This window comes from Ursus americanus, chromosome X (genome assembly GCF_024610735.1).
Source record: "Ursus americanus isolate L20-20 chromosome X, mUrsAme1.1.p, whole genome shotgun sequence".
NCBI classification, from domain to species: domain Eukaryota; kingdom Metazoa; phylum Chordata; class Mammalia; order Carnivora; family Ursidae; genus Ursus; species Ursus americanus.
The window spans coordinates 30,611,501-30,618,352 of record NC_142164.1 but is presented as its reverse complement, the minus strand read 5'-3'; positions in this window follow the sequence as shown (position 1 = coordinate 30,618,352).

Below are 6,852 nucleotides of genomic sequence, written 5' to 3'. Positions count from 1 at the left end.
TCCTTAACATTAAATTCCTAGATTTGTACTCCAACCTTGATAGCTGCCTCTAACCCCAGAAATCATGGTGCCCCGTTCATAATTTTTTGAATCTTGGCTTTCTGGTCCAGATATCAATTCTGCTGGCTCCTTTGTCTGTCTCTGTCTCTGTCTCTCTCTCTCTCTCTCACACACACACACACACACACACGAAGGGGAAACTGCAGCAGGTCAGGCAGCTTTCCAGTGCTTTCTATCAGGCACCTGGGGAATATGGAAGAGGCCCAATTTTTCTTACTCCTGGGACTCAAGCACTGTGAGGAAAAATGCAGTAATGGGACCAAGTAGTTCTACTTAAAGCAGAACAAACTAGAGCCAAGGCAAAGATGCTACAGGGACTAGGAGGGAGCCTACTTGACTGCTTCTCCACCCCCCTTGGCTCTCCCCAAACTGAGGGCACGCCAGCAGAACTTCCAGGTTTTCTCCTAAAACTATAGCTGTTCAAAGACACCAGGACTCACAACCGGCCTGGGACAGGGGAGGAGAGGACTGGACCGATGAATTTTCTCAGGTCATCCTTTAACCAAAGTGATTCTTCATCAACTAGAGAATCCCTCTGGGGGACTACACAGCAGGCCAGAACATGAAGAATGCGGGCATGCTGCCAATAAACCTCTAACCCTAGAGTTGCCCTGTTGGGAACGGCCAAGTACCCCAGAGAAAGGGAGGGGCCTGCCCCTGGACCATCAGGACTCTGCCTGCCACTCCCCAGCTCTGACCCACCCCATCAACTCCAAGCCTGGAACCTGAGTACTGGCCTCCCACCCACAACTCTGGGATATAGACCAACACAGGTCGGGAAGCTTGCCTTCTGCTCCAAGCACGCCACAGAAGCTTGTCAGGCATACCGCTGACCCTGGGAAGACATGGCCTCGCCCACCCTGAAGGGCCGGATTCCTGCCTCTCTAAGCGCTTATTCGGGATTACCCACCACCACCATCCCTGTTGTTCTCAAATCAATTTATGTCTGCTCACAACACCCAGAACCCAGACTCTGGGCTCCCTACCCCAGCGTCAACGTTCATATTTAGCCCCCTTCAGTTTTAGTGAGGTTTGGGTGATCTCAACTAGTTTTTGACTTGGCCTGTTTGTTTGTTCTTCCAAAGTTGAAATTGGGTTATTTTATTTTGATTCTAAAAATACTATATACTAAAAAAATACTATATACTCACTGCAAAAATTTTTTTTATCAAGATCAGCCAATAGATAATGTATAGAGATGAAACAAATTATCCATGATCCCACCCCCCAGATGATGCCCTCTTTTGACTCAGCTAAGAATTTCCTGATCGAGCCCTGAGGAACCCGACCCATCCAAGCTATACCAGGCTCTGATATCCCCCACAATTAGATTTGGTCCATTAGACACAAAATGAAAGGCTCCAGAACTTTGGTCATGAACAGAGGGGGAATATTTGGAACTCTCTCTCTCCTTGTGTGCTGGCCACAAGCTATATAGGTGAGGCCATCATCCATATCAGCATTTAAGGCCTAAAGCCATGCTGGATGCCTGAGGCAGATACCTGCGAAATGTAAGCACATGATTGCAGACAACTGAGCTGGATCTCCTCAATCCTCCCAAGAGCAAGCACATTCAGGTATCAATTTGAGACCCTTTAGCACTCTTTGGGAGATACAGATGTACGCGTACACACTCGCATACCCACTCACAAACACATTAGGCATTCATATGTAAAGTGATTTATATTATGCAATTCATTTTAGATTGCCCAATTTTTAAAATAATGTCTCCTGTTTCTGATTTGAATCGAAAACCTTCAAATAAATGTTTTGATTTTTCTAGAAGCAAGCATTTGTCTATCACAAAATACTTAAAGTTCAACTTCTGCAACTTTTTTCTTTAAAGAACAGGACTACGTTTAGTGTACCAAGCCTATAATCAACTTTAAGTGGCTTTCATTACTATCCCACCATGTAGTCAAGTCTTAAAAAATTGAATTTGAAAGCTCTCGTGATTCTAGAGTAAGGGAAGAGCTCCCCCCTATGGTAATGTTTTGAAGTACACCAAAGAAAATGCCACTAAGCTCTCTGAACCCAATTTTCTGTCCTCTCACTCCGCCTACAAGATTTTTAAGAATTCTCCCAGAAATTTATAGGGGAAAGGAATAAAAAAAATGCAGACCACATCTTCCAACAAACAGTAAATCCTCTTCCACAATATGCTCAAAGTGACAAAATGCCCAAGACTGAGTTAAGGTTAAGCAAAACCTTTCACTTGGTTATTGGACAGGGTACTAGGTAAGAAGCTACATGTAAATCAGCAAAACACTGGAGCCTTTTTTACTTGATACCAAATACTACTACGACGACGACTACTACTACCACTAGCTAATGATTATTGAGTACTTGTGTGCCAGGTTACTCCCACAACCTTATAAGGTAGACACTATTATTAACACTAGTTTATGGATGAAGACACTGAAGCCTAGAGGAGGTACATAAGTTAGTTACATAAGTTGGTTAATAAGTGCCATTAAGAGCCAGGTACTTGAAGCTCACTAGCCCAGACTCTAAACTTTACACTGTGCCATCCTGCCCCTCTCTCTAACTCAAATTTGGTATGATCTCTCTCGAAATAAACAACTTGAGGCCATGGCCTTGTCCACATTCCTTGTCAAAACTGGCCAAGGTAGGACAAGACCCCTGGTTCTTGTCTTTTCCTCCCATGATCATCACAGATAGAGAATTATTTGGCTTACCTCCTATGTTCGTTCTCTATTCTGGCAAAGACTGTTTGTGATTTTGAGTATAAAGTCTTGGAGTAGAGTGCTACAAGATTGAATGTTTCTGTCCCTCCAAAATTCATATGTTGAAACCTCATCTCCTCTATGATGGTATTAGGGGGTGGGGCGTTTGGAAGGTGCTTAGGTCATGAGGGTGGGGCCCTCATGAATGGGAGTAATGCCCCTCTAAGACACCCCACAGAGCTCTCTTGCCCCTACACCTCCAGGTGAGGACACAGTCAGCAGTTAGCCTTCTATGAACTAGGAAGTGGGCTCTCACCAGACACTGAATCTACTCGCACCTTGCTCTTACACTTTCTGCCTCCAGAACTGTGAGAAATGAATGTTTGTGTCACCCAGTCTTTGGTATTTCTATAATAGCAGCGTGAATGGACTAAGACACTGAGAGTCTAGATTTCGTGTCCCTTCATCATTTATCTTTTTTTTTTTAAAGATTTTATTTCTTTATTTGAGAGAGAGAGAGAGAGACAGAGAGAGAGGGAAGACAAGCAGGGAGAGCGGGAGAGGGAGAAGTAGGCTTCCCGCTGAGCAGGGAGCCGGATGCAGGGCTCGATCCCAGGACCCTGGGATCAGGACCTGAGCCAAAGGCAGACAGATGCTTCACCGAATGAGCCACCCAGGTGCCCCTCTTCACCATTTATCTTGTACCTTTTCCTACTCCCCATCTCAGACCCCTCAAACACCGTTCACTTAAAACTGTGTTGAAAATTACACATTTCTAAAAAATCCACCAATGTTAACCCAATGATCCTGATTTGCATTTATTTCCAAGACAAAATTGTTCTCCTGTGCTATTCTTTTTTAATTTGGTAAAATCTATAAGCTTGGTGTTTGGTTGCAATTTGAACAAGCACTAGTTTTGTATGTTTTAAAATAAACTTTATTGGGGTGCCTGGTGGCTCAGTCGGTGAAGCATCTGCCTTGGGCTCAGGTCATGATCCCAGGGTCCTGGGATCAAGCCCCACATCGGGCTCTCTGCTCACCAGGGAGGCTGCTTCTCCCTCTCCCTCTGCCCCTCCCCCTGCTTGTACTCTCTTTCAAATAAATCTTTTAAAAAAATAAAATAAACTTTATTAAGGAGGGCATTTGAGGTAATGAGCAATGGGTGTTATATGCAACTGATGAATCACTAAATTCTACCCATGAAACTGGTAATACAGTATATGTTAACTAAATTGAATTTAAATACAAAATTTTAAAAAACAACTTTATTTTGGAATAATTTTAGATTAACAGAAAAGTTGCAAAGATGATAGGGAGTTCCTGTGTGCCCCTCACCCAGTTGCCCTAATGTTACCATCTTACATTAGTATGACCCAATACTACAGTATATTACTACTAATTAAACCACAGATTTTAGGTGGATTTTATCAGTTTTTCCATTAATGTTCTATTTATTGCTCCAGGACCAACCCCAAATATCACTGCATTTAGCATAATGCCATCTTCACATCTACCAAAAATGACTAATTCCTTAATCTCCTCAAATGCCCAATCATTACCCCCATTTCCCTGGTTGGCAGGTATGTCTTGTAAGTTTCTTGGAGTCTGTAACAGTTCTGCTTCCTTCTTTGTGTTTTCTTGCCACTTGTTTATGGAAGGAACTGGATCATTTGTCCTGGAGACCACTCCCCACTTGGGTTGTGCTCACTGCACCCCCCACGGTGTTGGTTTAGGATGCTCCTCTGTCCTCCATATTTCCTGTGAATAGGTATCTGGATCTAGCACGGGGGTTCGTAAAATTTTTCTCTAAAGATCCAGACAATAAATATTCTAGGCTTTGCAGTGCATATGGTTTCAACTCTGCCACGGTTGTGCAAAAGCAGCCATTGACAATAGGTAAACAAATGGCTGCGGTTGGGTCTCAATGAAACTTTATTTACAAAATCAGGTAAAGGGCTGGATTTGGCTGGGAGACCATAGTTTAATGATTCCTGATCTAGAGGATCAGTCAGATTTGGTTTTAGTGGTTTGGTTTTGGTTTTGTAAGAATAATTCTTTGACAGTGCTGGGTATCTCCTATGGCTTCATCAGGTGGCATATTACATCTGGTTGTCTCTTTTAGTGATGTTGCATTTGTAGGGGTTCTGATGTTACCAGCTTGATCCATCCATCCACCATGAAGGTCTCCATCGGTGGACTGTATTTCAACCTTCCTCTCTCTTCTGTGGTCAGGAGCACTTGTGCAGTGCACACCTTGAACAACCACACATGAGCACCTCCCTCCAACATTTGTTATTCCCCTTGGCATCTTCGGTTTCAAACAGCACATAAAATAGTAGTCCTAAAGGTTCTTAGAGTGCCAGAAACTCTACCACTTGGTAAAGAAAAAGTTTCCAGGGGGTGCCTGGCTGGCTCAGTCAGTGGAGAGTGAGACTTGATCTCAGGGTTGTGAGTTCTGGCCCCACTTTGGGTGTAGAGATTACTTAAAAATAAGATCTTAAGGGCACCTGGGAGGCTCAGTCAGTTAAGCATCCAACTCGACTTCAGCTCAGGTCATGATATGAAGGTAGTGAGATTAAGCCCCACGTGGGGCTCTGCACTCAGAGTGGAGTCTGCTTGAGATTCTCTCTTTCCCTCTCTCTCTGCCCTTCCCCCGGCTCATGCTCGCTTTCTCCCTCTAAACAAACAAATAAATAAAAACTTTTTTAAAAATAAATAAAATAGGGGTGCCTGGGTGGCTCAGTTGGTTGGGCAACCGCCTTCGGCTTGGGTTGTGATCCCAGGGTCCTGGGATCGAGTCCCGCGTCGGGCTCCCTACTCAGCCGGGAGCCTGCTTCTCCCTCTCCCTCTGCCACTCCCCCTGCTTGTGCTCTCCTGCTCTCTCTCTGTCAAATAAATAAAGAAAATCTTAAATAAATAAATAAATAAATTTAACTAAATCTTAAAAAAAAAAAGTTTCCAGATTTCTTGAGGAGGCACAGATTCTGGATTCTTCTGGATCAGAGGTTGTATACAGACTGCAGGGGTTTTTTTCCCTCCAAAGATTTGTTTATTTATTTGAGAGAGAGAGAAAGTGAGAGTGAGTGGAGGGAGGGGCAGGGGGAGAGAGTCTTCAAGCAGACTCCCTGCTGAGTGCTGAGCAGGGAGCCTGAAGTGGGGCTCACCCACGAGATCACGACCTGAGCCAAAACTAAGAGTTGGACACTCAACAGACTGAGCCACCCAGCTGCCCCCAGGCTGCAGTTTTCACTTTCCACAAAAATGAATTCCTTGCTAACTTTTAAAATCTGGAAGATTTTACATAAAAATCTGGCTTTTCCAGTCCTCTTGGAATATGAAGGAATCTGGCCACTTTGGACCAGGCATGGCAACGACTGACTGGAACTCTGAGTGACTGCACCCTTTACATGAGGTCTCTATATTAGGCACACATTAAGGAGTGGTGGGGATTGCGGCATCCTGCAAAGGCACATGCCCTGTCATTTACCACTTGAGTGCCTGTGAGCTTCTCTGGCAACTCCAAAATGAGTTGCTCATGCTTCCGTATTTAATACATTTACATCGCCTACCCCTCTCCAAGTTGTCCCATTCCCCTCCCCACTTATATCCCCCACACCCCCCAACCTCCACTGGTTTCTTCTTGTACGTCTTTCCAGAGCTACTTTATTACAAACACATGAAGTGTGCAGCAAACTCTAGTTTTCATGGAAAATCTGAAATGGTATTTTCCAGTACTTCCAATGCTACTACCAAAGTCATATTCTATTAAGAGGAAACCCCTTTCTTATTCATCATCCAACAAAAATTTATTGAGCTTTTAACTACTCTTAGGCTCTGGGGACACAATAATGAAAAAGCCAAATATGGTTCCTGGCCTGATGGAATTTATGGTTCTGAATATTATTCAAAATAGTAAAGAGAGAAGATAACTGACCCAGGGATGCCTTCTAGATATATTTTTTAAATAATGTACTACGTTCAAATAAGAGTCACCAGCATGCACATTCTCTAGCTAGATGACAAAAAAAGTATATTTATAACCTTTGTAATGCCATCAACAGAAAGTAAAAACCTATGAATATTCCAATGGGGGGAAACAGGATCA